This window comes from Trachinotus anak, unplaced genomic scaffold, assembly GCF_046630095.1.
Source record: "Trachinotus anak isolate AG129_WGS33_773 ecotype Australia unplaced genomic scaffold, CSIRO_AGI_Tana_v1 ptg000005l, whole genome shotgun sequence".
NCBI lineage: Eukaryota > Metazoa > Chordata > Actinopteri > Carangiformes > Carangidae > Trachinotus > Trachinotus anak.
The window spans coordinates 15,760,005-15,777,511 of NW_027273856.1; the positions used below are offsets into that span (position 1 = coordinate 15,760,005).

General features: G+C 41.0%; 1 long non-coding RNA gene across 3 annotated transcripts in view; it reads left to right on the forward strand.

Annotated features, from left to right (window-relative positions):
• Nucleotides 1-2,789: 2,789 nt before the first annotated feature.
• Nucleotides 2,790-17,507, forward strand: part of LOC139621730 (uncharacterized) — a 138,542-nt gene continuing 123,824 nt past the window's right edge. Inside the window, exons 1-2 of one of the 3 annotated variants that reach the window (XR_011691069.1) lie at nucleotides 2,790-3,127; nucleotides 10,073-10,150. This is a non-coding gene — a long non-coding RNA (uncharacterized lncRNA). Of the gene's footprint in view, nucleotides 3,128-8,405; nucleotides 8,514-10,072; nucleotides 10,151-17,507 lie in introns of those variants that run through there. The other 2 variants (XR_011691070.1, XR_011691072.1) reach the window with 2 other exon arrangements.

A 17,507-nucleotide genomic window follows, 5' to 3' on the forward strand; every position in this document is an offset into this window, starting at 1 on the left:
CAAAACTGCCTCAAATATTGAATTAACTCAAAAAAGAAAAAGAAGGACAAACAACAAGAAAAATCCACAGCACCAAGGTGTTGATTTTCTTCACGTTATGCTCAGGCATTGACAGCTCTTCCATTTCTATTTGCAGAAAATGGATGTTTTAAAACGATAAGTAAATTCAGCAATATGACAAGTTCATGTGTTACATCATCATGTCGCAGTAGAATAACACCCTGAATCAAGCTTTATCTAACAGCCTTTTGACAGATGCTCATATCTGAAGTGCCGCACAGCCCTGGGGGGCCTCGCTGGTCCCGGCAGGAGTCAAACCCCAAACAATGAGAGTCCAGAACCAGGTTGTGCACTTGTCTTCACTGTAAAAAGGGCAAACTGGAGACATTTGTCCAGCAGATGGTGCCATTTTCCTTTTTATCACTGAAATGGAGAAAAACTGACTTCAGCTGCATCACATTTTTTTCAGAAAGCTACTGGTTGAGAGTAAAAACTTCCTTAAAGAACTGTATGGTTTAAAGCTTAGAAAAAAAGGAAAAAAAAGGAAAAAGAAACCATTTTAATAGAGCACAATCAAAAGTGAGCATGTGGAAAAAAAGGCCTCTTCGACGTAGTTGTGGTCTTTATTGTCAGTTTGCACTTCGTAGAGGAAAAGAGGCTTCTGAACAAACAAGAGGAGAGCCAGGAGGTGAAGCAGCTGGATGAGTGAAAGCATCTGTACAGCGGTGCTGGGGGGGTCATACAAACTCTATGGTGTTGAATACACAGTGCTGATGCCATGTCTTGCTGTTGATATTGGCTATGTAGCAATAGCAAAACTGACAAATAGCTCTTAAATTAGAAATGACCACAACTGTTGCTAATGGTTACGACAGTTTGTGATCACCAAACTCTGCATACAATCTAAATCCTACAATGTTCAAATGTATCTGTACCTTGTTTCCATCTTTAATAACAGTGTAGTATTACTTTCAGTAATAGCAAACAGTTCAGTCACTTCAGTACGATTCAGGTCCCCCTTTCATTGTAAGTGGCCTCGTTTCTTGTCGTAATGATTTAATCAATATGCCCCGAGGCCACGAAGCCACTGAAATAAAACAGAATTTCTGCTTCGATATCAGACACTGAGCTTTGCTGTTTCCGCCCTGCAGTCAGCGGTTTTAAGTGGATCAGCTGCCCGTATGGTAAAAATGCTCCTCTCTCCATTCTGCACTGTAACAAAAAGCAATTTGTGAGTCATGTTCAGTTAAATGCCATCTGTCCTGACACAGATCACAATTTCTCCCTGATATCAGTTAATGCAGATGAAAAGAATCTAACCGTTTTTTTCTTTTTATTTATTTTTTATAGTAATTGTAGAGCTAAAAGAATCCAAAGAATCTTTCTCAGATTTTATTAGTTTGATAAAAGGCTGCGTCCAAGTAACCCTTCCACCAGAAATTTGTGATCATTTTGCTTTTTAAAAATATTTGATTAACTGTTATCTCTTCAATTATTATTGTCTTTTCATATATTTTCCCCAGAATTCAAGACTAAATGATGTTTGAAAGCCTTCCCTTCTCCATATTGCCAAGAACAATACCACCACAGAGAATCACCAACTTGGCACAAGTCTTTTGCCAGATGCCTGTCATGATACAGCCTGGGTTTGAGGAGCCAGGGATCAAACCACCAACCCAGGGATCAGCGGCCAACCTGCTCCACCACCTGAGCCATGCCTGAAAGTAGTAGACTGTGAATGTGTGGAATATAGAAAACACTGGAATCGGCCAATAAAATATCCACCAACCTGTGTGGCAATTGCTGAGTGGCCAGTCACTCCTCCATTTGAGTGTTTGAACAACCACAATATTAAGCCACACTATTAAAGTCACTAAAGTTCTAGTGCAAAATTGATCCTTCACTCAACCCTTCTCTCATTAGTTAATGGTGCGATGCAAGCTTTTCATTCTAGCTCGACACAATGATGGCAGATTTTAAAAAACTGTATTTTCTGAAACATGTGGTCTCTCCTTACACTGCAGCCCTCACAGACCTATCTATCTAGTCTGCTGTACAGTGAATCTTCATTGGCTCTTCAATGTATTGTGTACAAAAGTTGTTTGAATGACCACAAAGAGACACTGCAAAAAAATACTGACACACCCAAAAACACACCCAGTGTAAGGGAATAACAGAGCGGAGATAGGAGTTAATACTAAAGAGTGCCAACATAACTGTAGTGGCTCTTCTTAGTAACAAGAAGAGCTCATGTTCATGATTAGCGCAGGCCTTGTATAAACTGTTCCAATAAATGTGGAAAGCCTGATGAAATATCAACTGTTCAGTGCCTCTGTTAGTGCAACACAATAAGGAGCTGCAACAGGTTTCCAACACGACTCCGAGTGGTCAGGTGGGAAATATGAGCCAGCCTCTAGTACAACAGCTTTCTCACAGACTCTGCTCTAGACCGGTTTAGGTGTCCCTGATGTGAAAAAGTGTGAGAGCCACTGCTCTTGATAGTTCTCTGCATTACATTATTATTTCTACATCATTTTATTCTTGGTGTCTCATAAAAGAGATTAACATGCTTCAATGTTCTAAAAAGACAACATGTTTATCTTCTAATGTCCATCTTCTACTGTTCTCTATTCATCCTCTGACTGAAACACTTTTAGAGCTCGTGTCTCTTTAAGACCCCATTACCTCCTTCTGGAGCTGACCAATCAGAACCCTCTGAGTCCAGAGGGTTCTGATTGGTCAGTTTGCATGCAAGTATTCCCGCCTATGTCTTGCTTCTGCCATACCTGTAAACAAACTGCTGTGGTTATTAAAATGGCACCAGGTCTGTGTTAGCAGTCTGAACCAGTGTCCGAGCTTGAAGAAGAAGATGATAGACCCGATCCACCTTCACAAGCTGGACTGGAGCAGGAAAAACCAGCATATCCACTGCCAGGCTGCAGGAAGGAGAGTGAACGGCAGAAAGTGAAGTGCTGCGAATGAAGCCGCTGGACTGTCTGTAATGGACTTCGTTCATAACTTGGAATACTTTTATGAAAAACTTTCTTGATTTTTTTCTGTCTGTGGACACTTACAGACTGAAGGAATATAAATAGGAAAGGACATGGATTTCAGGACAACTTAAAAGGTAGGCAGTCTCAAAGTATAGCATGTTTATATTCACAAACGTTTAAGCATTTATATTTTTGTATGTGTTGGTACTCTGCTACATCCTAATGCCATCAGGTCGCCGACGACCCGGTTAAACATGGGGACATAAAGTTGGAAGTGGTTTTTGAAGCAGTCCACAAAGTACAAGAAAAACAGTGGAGGGAACCGTGTTTAAAAGTGATTTCCAGCCACTGAGTTCACTGTGGTTCTGTGGTTCTGCCGTTAGCCGAGCAGACAAAGTAGATTTCTCCAGGTAACTGAGAACAGTGGCTGCAGTAGAACAGTGAAAATAATCTCCTTTCCCAACCACTTTTCCTTGACCTCCATAATAACGGCATGGAATGATGTGAAAGAGAATTCCTAAGGATTTAGGAAAAGACTGTACTGCACAATTTCTTAAACCAACTTTATTTATGACACATGGTCCTTTCCTAACTACAAAAATAAAGCAAACAGGATTGAAATGTTGAAATGAGATAAAATGAAAGGAATATACAAGGAGAGAAAGTTGAGCCATTAAAATAAAAGTAAGGAGCTGAGCAAGGGCTCAGAATAAATTATATTCAGACACAGTTATTTAGAATTTCCTGATATGGGCACTTTTGACTTTTTATGCATTTGTTAAGTAGAGAAATTGAATTTTTAGTGCTTTATGCAATGGGGGGGATTTAGTCAAATGAGAGTTGTGTATATAGTATTTTGTTATGATGATGATATTGGTAATTCAGTATACTTCAAGATGATTCATTGGATTTGAAAGAGAGGAAATCATCTGGAGCTCAGCCAATCAAACAAGGTTTTCCATAAGTAGTTGGACCGTACCACTAACATAAAACAGGTGCTCTGTTGTTTCTTCTTTTATGTGGGTGAAACTTCAACAGTGTGTTGCTTTAAATGTTGCTGCAGCAAGGAATTGTGGGGCCACATCTTCTCCTTTCCTTTCATAAGGGAAGGTCCAGTGTTTCATATGCTAAAGAAGACAAGAGAGGAAGCACTGAAGCTCCTTTTCTCATCATTTAGAGACCAGCTCTCATCATGGCTGCCGCTTAGATACTTCCGGGTCATTTCACTCAGTTAGGAACCTTCCTGAGCAAAAAAGACTTCACCAGCAAATGTCTTTTCATTTTAAGTAGTTGTGTGCTGTGCCTTGTGTGGGGGCGTGCCAAGCTTGCAGGTGGGCAACACTGAGGGGCATATTGATGTCAGTAGGTTTAGGAAGTAAGGCCTTGACCCCCCGAACGAGGTGTTTCATTTAGATGTTAGAAGTGGATTTTGGCCTTAAGTTACTCCCTTTGGCGTGTACTCCGAGTCTTGTGACTTTGCAGACCAGTTTCATGCACAAAAAGCTATGACGTACTATAGGAATGGGAAAACTTGGAAAAGCATGGTCCCCAGAATCCTTTGCACTCACAAGTGTGCCCAATGTCCCATCTCATGAGAACTGCAGGATTTGTGCTAAGATGAGCCCGTTTGGATGCTCACTATAGAAAATAATCAAGTCTGTACTGCTGATACCTTAAAGGTAATCCCTTGTCCCGTTGCTCTTAATGAATGTTAGGAGCATAGATTTTCTCACCATCCATAAGGTCACCCCTGTAAATGTCAACAGGCAGAGAGGGAATGCAGGAAAGAGAAAGTGAGAGTTTTTTTTACAGAAGCAGACACCTGCACGAACCAACATGTATTTGAGGTCATTTCCCCCGATCAGCAGAGAGGGTAGTCCATCCTCACTAATTTAAATGTCACAGATTTAGTTTGTTGAAAATGAGGCATATGTGCATATGATGCGACTCACCATCTTGACGCCGAAGTGCAAAAATGGTTCTTTGATAAAAAAGGAGTTGCGCTCTCTTTCTTCCACCTCTCAGCCTGTCAGCTTCTAAATCATGAGGGTTTACTTGCTAGTAAACAGAAATGAGGCACATATGCACATCAACGACAACAGAAGCACACAAGTGGCTGAGACACACATAAACATGTGCAAACACACACACACACACACACACACACACACACACACACACACACACCCATTCCTCCAAACCCCTGGTGAAGATTTGCATTTAATTAGAGGGGGTGTAGAGACGCGATCATGCACAGAGCCTGGGCCTGCCAGATAAGCTCATATACAACCACCTTGCTGCCTTCCCGCTCACCCCCCACCCGCACAGGCGTCTGCAAACTCCTGCTGGGGACTGAGATGGAAAGTGTGTTTGCATGTACGTGAAGTGGTTATTTGGTGAAGCACATGTAGGTTTTGCCTCATATTTGATTTTCAAAGCCACAAACTTCTCTTTGGTGGCACTTATATTTGACCATTCTCAGGACAAACGCTTTTTGGAGTTATATTATTTATAACATTCTGTGGGCCAATGACAACCCTGTCCATATATCAAGAGTGATGTTGCCATATATGTCACCTAAGGAGATATATTACTATTGTACATCCTCTGGACATGAGAAGATATAAGTTCATACTATATATGAAATACCATAGAAAATGTGTATGTGTATGTATATATATATGTGTGTGTGTATATATATATATATATATGTGTGTATATATATATATGTGTGTGTGTGTGTGTGTATATATATATATATATATATATATATATACTAAATATATACATACTAGATATATACATACTAAAAATATGTATATGATCAATTTTAATATGGTGTGACATGTTAATGTTATATCCCATAAAATGTCATATTATCATATATGTTATTAATATTCAATTTATATATGCAAAACAATGTTTTAAAAAATGCATGTAAAAAAATATATATCTGTACTTAGATGTTTTTCTTATCAATTTTCATTCATTTTAAACATGTCTATCCTCCTATTCTCAGAGAGTGGTCTCAGACTTAAGACATGTCTACAATATAAGTTTACACATATAAATGTACATATTTGTATGGGCTTGACATATATGTCAGTGTATGAAATTGTTAAAATTTCTGGTGGGTTTCATGTATAATCTTTACATATATGTTTTTATTTTATATATACATATATTTTAAACATGGAAACTCAATATGTATATGAGTAGCTTTGAAATCCAAACTAATGCATTTCTTAAAGCGTGGTCAAACTGAGCGCCCTGTATTATTTGGCAAATTTAAATGTAAATTTCTGTGTTTATTTGCCCCAAACAGCCAATGTGCTGTACAGATACTGATGCATAGATATTAACTGTAGCTAGCAACACAGGCACTAGCGATGGTGTCTGTTCCTTCAATGCTCAGCACTGCCAAGAGCATTTGCAAATGGTGCATGTTGGGAATTTGGCGGTGTAGCTGTAACTGTAACTGAGCTCATGAATTTGTTGTAAATGCTTGTGTAACGAGGCCCTTCAGGACGAGCACTTGATTAGACAGACTGAATGTAGCCTTTAATGTCAGACTCTAGCAGGGACTAGACTGGTTCACACTTACCTGCTCACCATCACTATGGAAGTGTGATCTGATCTCTCTTTGGCTCACTGTGCTGTCATTTAAAACGTGAGTGAAGAGGTGGGTTTTAGCAACCAAACCGCATCACTCAGGCTGGGCAACGAGAGGGACATAGATCCTGTATGTTAGATCGGTCAATTTGGATTTTAAATTGATGGTGAAAAAAAAACGAATTTGAAGACTTTACGTTTTAACTCCTTAAAGACAATGTAAGGAGAGTTTATTGTGATGGTAGCGTCTTAATGGAAAATGGAAAAAATGGGAAAATCCAGTTGGAAACTGGTGCAGTTTTTATGTTGCTTATTGCAGTGGGAGAGATTTGTAGGGAGATGAGTACTGACATCCGCTGCACTGTACAACAGCCTCTTCCTCTGTGTGTGCGTGTGTGCGTGTGTGTGTGCGTGTGTGCGTGCGTGCGCGCGTGCATGCTCAGTATACTCTCTGGTGTAAGTGTGTGAATTCTGATGTTGACCCAAATGAAACACTGCTGCTGCAACATGTGATTGTCCTCTGTGATTGTCGGCTGCTTTGCTCACTTGACTCAAACATGAGCATTGTCATGTCATGTGTGTCATGAAAATTCTTGGCCGAAACTGAAAACGAAAAATGAGGAAACCAAGGCCGAAAACCGAAAACAGAAACACCGAAAGAAATGATTATGTCAATTATTAGAACCATAGCATTTTTGGCTACGATGTGTACTAACCTCACTAAAATCAAGGCATTGCAATAAATCAATTACAAAAGTATGAAAATATTTATTTAGCACTGACATTACAACAATGCACAATATAAATTAAAATTCAAAATAAAATGTTTAACTTGACCCCACTCATGTACATTACATAGTAATGTACAGGCTTATAACTGACTGGCCTGCTGAAAGACTGTAAAATTAAATATGTTCTCTCATAAAAACACAAAGTGTCAAGTGCTTTTTAAATATTTCTCTGTAGGACTACTACACACGGGAAACGGGACTTATTTCACTATCTCAGAGAAAGACCCACGAATAGCGATTTGCAGAACATGCAATGCTGAAATTTCAAGAAGGGGTGCATCTCCACGTCGGGTTTAATTTATCACCTGAAATCCAAACATCCCCATCACCATTCTGAATATGAGAAGAATGCTGCTGGCTGCGCTGTTTGCTCGCGATCACATTTCCCGTGTGCTGGACACGCTGTCTGCCGTGTGATCACAAGTTTCGGCCGTGTTGTTTCGGTGATTTAGGTCTTTCGGCCGAAAATTTATGGTGGCCAAATTTTCGGTGCATCCCTACTCATTTGCATATCAGGTCAATGACATCATGTCACCATCGGGGTCGGAGCGGGCGATCTTTGTAGTTTGTGCAGGCCTCTGCTGCAGAGAAGGTCTCCTCTCTCACTCTCAGCAGGAGAAGCTAGGACCGCCACTGATCCAGCTACCTCTAGTATACTGCACGTTGCCGTACTTGCCACTGTGAACACACTTGTGCACTCAAAATAGCAGGTGTGAGTCTGGAAGTACACAAACTGAGGTACAGCACCTGTGCTGCTTTTAGCTGCAGGACTGATTTGTAGGGAGATCAGTTACTGACCTGCACCATTACCATGGTAACCAGCACCAGCGTCACAAACTGGACATTTTCACTCTCAGTGGCTTTAATTGAAAAAAATAATCAATAGCTCAAATTCATTATGAACATGCATAGCACCTGTAAACACTTGTATATGCATGCTGACAATGTTCTCTCTCTTTGTGTGTGTGTGTGTGTGTGTGTGTGTGTGTGTGGCTGCCTGCCTGAACAGCAGGTGTCTGAGTTTCATCATCATCTGTCAAACACAGTGGGAAATAATGAATCTAAGACCAAAAAAGCAGGTGAATCACCATCAACAAAGCATTTACATGCAGACAGAGTGAGTGACTGGAGCAGGAGGTAGACACACACACACACACACACACACACACACACACACACACACTAACAGTGAATGGGAAAACAGTTTCCCCTGGCCCACCTGTGGCTACTGCTCCAAAGCAACAACCATCACAATGGATAACACCACATCTGCCTCTGCGTGCAAGCAAATGGGTGAAAAGCAGTGAGAATGAAGGTGGATTATATCCCTCTGGCTCTGGATGTCAGTGTAACGTCAGGAAGACGTTTGACTCTGATGTTGGACCGATGTTGTATTTTGGTTGGAAATGATCTGGTTGACGTCAAAACCCAACGTTTGCTAACTGACGTTGTGATGTTTAGCTGATGTTTAGTAGAGGTTTGGTTCTGCTCACGACTTGAATGTGGATATTCTTGTGTCAACATCACCTTGACGTGAGACATTTGGAAGACATTGGGTTTTGGTTACTTCACAGCACAACTTAAAACCAAAAAAATATCAACGTCAGCTGTCGTCAGTATCTGTGTCAAACTACTGTTGGCGTTAGACGTCACAACCTACATTCAACCACATACCAACATCTGACGAGGTCGGTGGCCAGCTTCCTGCCTGCTGGGTGCAGGGTGGTGTATAACACCAGAGCAAGTCAAGGTGTCGGGATCCAGTAACAGTGAGAGTGTGACTGTGGTCGTCTGAACCTACACTGCAGATAAAGTGCTGACTGTGCATAGTTTTCAGATGAAACCAGAGATGACTATACTGGGAGATCATTTTCTCTCGGGAGCTGGTGGAGACTCAGACAGAGCCCAAAGGAGAGAAAATATATGACTCCCACTTTCCAGGCGGCTGGAAACATGACCCCAGATAAATGCTGCTGTCTCTTTGTGTCTGCTGGACATTAGACACTTCTTGTATAAGCTAACAGCTTGTTCTGTGGCCCTGAAGCAGCTAAACATCAGTTAACAGAGCTTGAAGTATTAGCTGTCTGAACTTTGAAAATAAAAGCAACATCCATATAAAGTGCATGGTTTTAGCTGTTTTCATATTCTGCCCACTGGAAAACCAGAGCCACCATTTATTTATTTATTTATTTATTTATTTATTTTATTTATTTTTTTTTTTAAGAACATTTTCATTCAGGTGCTGGAGCTTCAGGGTGTAGGTTTGCATGTGGACAATATCTGAGTGTTTGGACTAATGTCACATTAGATAACCCCAATGTGCCCACACAGAGGCTACATCTCCTAGACGACTGATTTTAGCATGGCAGCATTTGATTGGCTGAAAGGAGGCTATCTGGAGGTTTGTGTCATGTACACATATTGCACGTACAGATCTCATATGTGAATGAAGCAGTCGGTTGACCGCATGAAAAAGTCCTCTTTGTTTTGGAGGGATTGTTATGTTTCTACCTGTCTCGTGGCCAAACCTACACCTCTGCTGGAGCTTTATGCTTCACCCATATGACCACACCCATTGTCAGCTACAGTTTATTTCACCATCCATCCCGAGCAGTGTGTCAATACACATCACCAAGACAAATGGGGTCTCTAGAAATTGTGTGTTTTCATTTTCAGGGGCACCTGTCGCAGATTTGACTGAGCCCGGTTCTGTCCATGGTCAAGTCTGCTTGTGATGGAAGAACGACACAATGAGTGAGTTTCGGTATCGATCCCATTAAATTGTTGGACAAGTTTTAAGGCAGATTTACTGAAATGTCATCAACACTTAATGAGAATCAGGTTCCATCAAAGCAAGACTCAGTAACGAGCAGCATATGGGATGACAAGGGTTTAGTGCACACATCCAAAAACAAAACTCCCCACAGGCGATAAATCAAAAAATAAAGCGAGGGCAAAAGTCTGATAAAAGATTTGCACATCGTTCTCGTAGCTCCCAGCAAATTGAAATTAACAGAGCGTTTGGATCTAACAGATCTCCACCAGGCATTAAATATGGAAATGATTATGCCTTTTTATTGCAAGTTGCATTTACTATTGCTTGTTATGTAGCACTTTGATAACAGTTGTTGATGAGTTTGTTCCTGTATGTTTAGTTTTACTGGTTGTTGTCTTGTGTTGATGATGTGTCTTTTATATTGTGAAATAACCGTCACAAAGCAGAAGAAGCAACATGCAGATACAAATATACAGTCATCACTCACTGTGTGCACTCCTACATAAGGGGACAAAACATGCCAAAACGGGAAAAAACATTAAGATATTCAAATATTACACATACACCACAGGGAATATAATACATCAAATTCTGTCAAATGTAAATCGTGTCTCACATAAATCATCTAAAGAAATAATTATTGCAGAAAGAAAAATGCACAGAAGAAAAAGAAGGGGGAGAAATAGCCTGAGCTCTGTGAGTTCAGGCCAGTGTGCAGTGTGTCAGCTTGATGTGGGGCCTTGAGGTGTGTGGAGGAGTTTAGCCCACAGGATCCAAGAGAGGAGAAAAAAAGCTTCACTGTGAGAGAGAGGACTTTCAGGAATCATCTGGTTTGCTACAGAGTTGGAGAGTGTTTCAGCATCACAGCTTCACTGAGACACAACACCAGTGATGCTCAGTAAATACCTTCAAACTGGGGCGCGTCGGCGGCTCGCCCGGCAGAGCACGTACCATTAAGACTTAGTCCTAACTGCAGTGGCCCGGGGTTTACATCCGATCTGCAGCTCTTGCTGCGTGTCATCCCCTCTCTCTCTCTCCCTCCCCGACTTTCCTGTCTCTCTCTCACTGCAACTATAATAAATGATGGCATAAAAATTCTGAAAAATAATAATTAAAAAAAAAAAAAAACAACCTTCAAACCGTAGGCTGGCAGCTTGGTAAACTACAGTGTCTCATTTTTTTTTTTCTACACTTGATGTGCACAAAAGACGTGAAGCAACTCATCAATCAAGTAACGTCAGTTCTGACCCCTCAACTGCTCACTCTCTGTCTCAGATTAATGCTTTTCCCTGTCTAGTTACCTCCACTGTGCTCAGCATCCCACTGAATCATCTCAGTAATACACAATCAGAATGTTGATGATTGATTCCTGGGACTCTTGATTTCTTATCTGTGAAAGACATTGAATTTTAACTCCCACCAGCCACGGCTGCTCCATTACATCATTATCAATCACTTCAGTTGGATCAATACAGTCTGTGCACTAATCACTGTGATGGTGAATGAGAGCTTGATGGTGATTGCTGGTTATGTAAATGTCCCTCTGGAGCTCACCCTTTAGTTGATTACTGACTCAGACAGACACAGGTACAAATGCTGGGCTTTCATTGGAGCTCTTTGATGACAACTGCTATTTAGATGAATTACATTAAAATGAATTTGACCATATAAAATGCAACTTAGCCAATATTTAGGTTTCCAGTGTACCACTTTACATCAGCCTATTCCCCACATGTAATTCCCCTTCTTGCCACTAGATGGTAGTCTTTAATTTCACTCCTCTCATGCTTCATGCATTTATCATAACATTTTGTCCTTTCATCATGCTGCCTATCAGCTGTTCTCCAGTGGGATCTTCAGCTGTCCAGCACGGCGAACGCAGTGAGAGGGAGAGAGAGAAAGAGAGAGACAAACTGCCACGTTACTACAGATGCAGATACAGAGTAGTCTGCTTCAGGCTCGTGTTAGAGAGAAGCCCACACAGGATTCCTCGCTCCTGTATGTTCAAGATGAATCACCGATCAATACGCTGCCATCTGAAGCAGCAGGTCTCTCTTTGGCTGTAGCTCCCTGTATAAAACTGCTGCCAGATGGTTTCCCACACTGCTGCAGGCAGAAACGTGTGGAGCAGTGACCTCTGACACCAAAGCAGCATTTTTTTGTTTCTCCCTTTCAGTTTATTTTTTACTCTGCTTGTTTTGGGAAAGAAAAAAAAAGCCCAGAAGCTGAAAAAAAATCTTTATTTGACAAGAAAAGAAGATTTCTGCATACAAAGAAATGACTATGTAAATGCATAAAGCTCCCATTGTTTCCTCATCATTTTTGGGGAAAGGAACAGATACTGTATGTAGTTTAATTTCGTGGAAGTTCGGTTTAATTTAGCGCTATTTATAGGACAAATGAAGACCATGTTAAATAAGTGCTGTGTCCAATGTGAGCTTTTATAACCATATTGTAGTTCCAGCTGGTCAGATATAATATTTGTCTTTCAAATGTGGTGTGAGTGATCAGATCTCCAGTGCCTCCTCCAGGCATCTTGGGTGAGCACTCACCTGTACTTGGAGCGGCCCTCTTGTGATTGGATCATGCCAGGTCTTAACAGGACCTCTGTGCTTGTTATCCTGTTAGCATTTTAACTTGTTAGCCTGTGCATATTACTCCTGATTCCTTTGCAGAGACTCACTGCTGCAGTTTGGTTAAGTAACGCAACTTTTATTATTTGACGTTTTAGTAATTGTGTTGATTCCAATTTGAACAGACTGACTTTGCCACAGAATTTCACCACTTGAAATACTTATGTGAGATCAGGCATTTAGATGGAAGGCAAAGGCTGATAGCACTTGCAGAGATGCAGAGTTACACTGTAGTGTAAGGATAATACCCCTGCAGTGGAGGATAATACCCCTTGACAGTGAACTACAGAAAGACTTTCTCACTGAAGTGTAAGTTGCCAAATTATGCCTAAAATAAAATAAAATTGATATCACCTAACCTCGTAGTAACTGGCAGCCATACTGTAAATAATTAAGGGACGCTGACCATGAACTGCGCCGTCCTCTTTTGACTACAGGGACCGTTGTAGTATGTTCCCTTGTTTCCTCTCATCCCCACCCCTGTACTGAAGAACTGTTGAAATCGACAAGCCTTGTCTGCCATTTATGAATAGAACGAGCGATTCTTGCATGAGGCATATTGGCTCTGTTTTCTCTATACGGAAATTAGTACAAAATTACTAAGTCCTTTCCTAGGAACTCCTTAGGCTATTAGGGCAATTAGGCAAGAAATGTATGGCACCCATTAAATTAAACAGTATTATGGATTGAATATGTACTGTTCAGAAATACCATCAAATGAACGAAAAACATAAAATCAACCAGTATGTCACAACGATATACCTTAATAAATGCAAATGTAATTACCTGTGGTAGATTAATAAAGTTAATTTATCGGGACTAGTCACACCTGCAAATGTATATTAAAGGTCCCATATTTTACACTTTTCCAGTGTTGTATTTGAAGTGTTGATGTCCATAAGAAGATATATTTGTGGTGTGGTTTTAAGAACCAAAAATCATCTCAGTATTGTTTTACATCTCCTCTCTCAGGCTTCTCTCTGGAGCTCTAGTAACAACAGCTCAGTGAGCCAATCAGAGGAAAGACTTTGAGTCTGTCTTCTGATTGGCTGACTGTTTTCTGAGTGATCAAATCAAAATATGGCAGATTTCAGATAAACACTCAGAGAAACCAAATCCTGCAAGGTTGGATGGTGGGTCCAAGTGGGCGGGGCTTAGACTGCTTTGTTGTGACATCACAAAGTTCCAGAAGTCCTGACGGCTGGTTTTAAGGCTCAGTTTCTGAATGCAGGCTGTGTGCATTTCTCTGTGGACTGAGGCTTTGATACTGCCACAGTATTAATATAGAACCTAGACCTGCTTTATGATCAAAAACACATGGACATCTACCTTTATACAATATGGGACCTTTAACGCAATGCTGTAAAATCCTTTATCTAACTCCTGTGGTTGTACTAGTGTATCACCTGCTGTTTATACACAATGTGACAGACAGTAGAGAACTTCATTAGGGCCTTGGCAGGGAGAAGTGTCGCCTGAGTGAGCAAGCTTTGCTGCAAAGTCACAGCATCCCCTTCTTTCTCCAGCAAACAGAATCAGAGAGACACGCAGCGAACTTTGTTGCACCCATTCTGAATATATCTTATCAGTGAAGCTACATCAGCTCAGGGCTCGGCCATATTTATCTCATCGAGTGTTGATCCAGTTTTGCTGTCGGCTGTGAGTTTGTGAGTTTTCATTTAGTAACAGTGAGGACAAGGTGGAGCACAGTGCCTTTGTGAATGTGCCAGGGCCTATCAGTGCAGGGCACAGGCTGCTGGATCAGCATTTTGCTCAGAGAGACGGAGAGAAAAGGGTATAAGGCTCATGAGAGGTCACATAGGGTGAACACTACATACTGGAGTCTGTTGTTGTTCTATCTGTTATTTTTTTCCTCTTTTCTACTTTAATTATGTTTTCTCTATTTCTTCCTTTTATTGTGCTTATCGTCTTCCCCCTCTCCTGTCCTTCCATTTAAATCCCCCACTTTCATCTTCATTGCTCATCATTTCAATGGGTTGAGTTTCTCCTGCCATGAAATCAGGAGCCTCTCGCCCCTCTCTCTCTCCTTTTTTTTTTAAATTCAACTTAAGACGGCAGCAAAGTCAGCATCCTTTACATCAGCATGTCAGATACACAGCCCCCAGAGCCAGAAGCGTTGCCAGAAAGGAGGAGAGAAGCAGACACTGTAAAGCCCGCTTCAACATAGCTTGTAATCCTTCCAAGAGTTCACCTTGATGTAAATGTGCAGCCAATCAATACACAACATTACAGCAGCAACAATGGGCTTGGCAAATTGCCCCTTTAAGGGCACGCTTGGGAATTGGGTTCATTTATTTAAGAGCTCCTTTGCTGCCAGTCGTGCTACGCTACTGTTCATGTTGGGGAAAAAAAAAAAAAGTTTTCTGTCCTTTTCCCTTTTCTCTCTCTTTCACTGTTTTTCTGTTTTGCCCCCCCCCCCCCCCCCCCCGAGTCCAGCCCCCTGGCGGTCTCATTTAGACTAATCTGTTCTGGCCTGTACCTTTTCTGCAGGCGAAGGCTGCCGATGCCTGTTTGACTTTGGCTCACCTTTCTAATTGGGCTCAGTTCCTTTGTAAAGTAGCAGGGGTGTTTATTCAGCCTGCTAAAGGGCAAAAGGACACCGGTCACTCAGACCCACTCTGCTAATGAAGACAAATTAGTCAAACAGCAGTGTCCACAAACTTAAACACACAGATACACATCCACCTCCCTGTTATTGACTGGTTGACACAGATTATGGTGTGTGATTTTTGTTTACTCAGTTTATTCACTGAGGGGAAAAAAACACTGCTGATCAGGTCCAGAGATGTGAATGTCTGTGTTCATATGTTTTGACACATTGTTTTTTTTGCTTTTTCTATCTCTTTTTTCCCCTCTGTCTTCTTCTTGCCTGGTTCTCCTGCTTTTTGCCGGCCACTGACCCCCTCCCTCTTTTTTTTATCCCAGCTTGCTTTGTCTAACAAGCCTAAATAAAGGTGAACTGTTCTGAATTTTTTTTTTTTTTTAACAGTGTCTCTTGAGTCCCTCCAGTTCTGAGCTGTGATTGCTGTAGCTGGAGCTGCTGGATGAATAAATTGTAAAGCAGAAGTCGTTACGAACAGAAAGATTCATAAGGACATGTCCTAAAGTCCTAACCTGTGGTGAACTGGATTTAGAAGCTATGTAAATACAGTGCATTCAGAAAGTATTCAGACCCCTTCATTTTTTTCACATTTTATGTTGCAGCTTTACCCTAAATCATTTAAATTCACGTTTTTTTACTTCATATTCTACACTTAGTACCACATGATGACATAGCAAAAACAGAATTTTAGAATTTTTTGGCAAATGTATTCATATATTAAAAGTCTTTAGACCCATTAGTTGAAGCACCTTTGGCTGCGATTACCTCCAGTCATCTTGGGTCTGACACAATAAGCTTTGCACATCTGGATTTGAGGATTTTCTGCCATTCTTCTCTGCAGATCCTCTAGAGCTCTGTCTGGTTGGATGGGGACCGGCAGTGGATAGACACTTTCAAGTCTCCCAAGAGATGTTCGATTGGGTTGAAGTCACTCAGGGTCAGTCACGGAGTTGTGCCTGAGCCACTCCTGTGTTGTCTCGGCTCTGTGCTTAGGGTCATTGTCCTGTTGGAAGATGAATCTTTGGTCCAGTCTGACGTCCTGAGCTCTGGAGCAGGTTTTCATTAGGGATATCTCTGTACACCCCACAGCCTGATGCTGCCTCCACCATGCGTCATCACAGGGATAATATTAGGCAGGTGATGAGCAGAGCCTGGTTTCATATAGACGTGATGTTTAGAACGGAGGCCAAACAGTTCGATATTGGTTTGAAATAAATGTTAAGTGACCTTAGCCAATCTCAAATATTGATCCTTGCAGCATATGGACGATAGAAAAAAAAAAAGCAACTGGTCTTCCTCTTCGTCATTACAGAATCTAATAATGATGATTGTTCAATGTTAAATGTGTTAAGTTGTTTTTTTAAGTAGTTTAGTAAAATATCCTCAGTTGAAACATGCTTGAGTAGGAATCAATTGTTGCTCTGTAAATTATTCTGAAGAACAGTATGAAAGTATGCAGAAAAGCAGTAAGGCCTCTACACTGGACAGTGAAATGATAAATTATTTAATTTACCTTTGCACAGTCATCCTTAGGATAGACACCCTATTACAGGTGCACAGACCAGCTGTCTGTATCCACGCATTTTAAGTTTACTTTTTTAGTTTGACTGAAATGAAAAATATCACGTATTTGACCATATATACAGCAAAACTGATAGTATGAGAGGAAATCACCTGCACTGTCCACTATATCGTGTAACAACAACTCCAGTTCTCTTTAGTTTTTCCCATAAAAGGCTTCTCATCTATTCATAGTTCTAAGTTAGTTGGCTTGACTGTTGCAATCTTCTGTGGTGTCTGGAGGGTCACGTTGGAAACCTCCAACTAGTCTTTGCTAAAGGGAGAGAGATTTGCTGGTATTTCTTTAAGTAGCCATTCAAAGTGATAAGATTTGAGTTGAAAAGAGGGGAACTATTTGCTGTCAAAGTTCTCAGAAGACCAGGAAATATGGGGAGAGAAAACCCTTCCGAGCCTCTGGCTGAGGGACTGTAATAACAGCTCCCTTCCTCAGGAGAGAGGCTATTTCCTCAGTTCTACCTCCTTATGTATTAAATTGTAATGTCATGTACTGGAATGAAT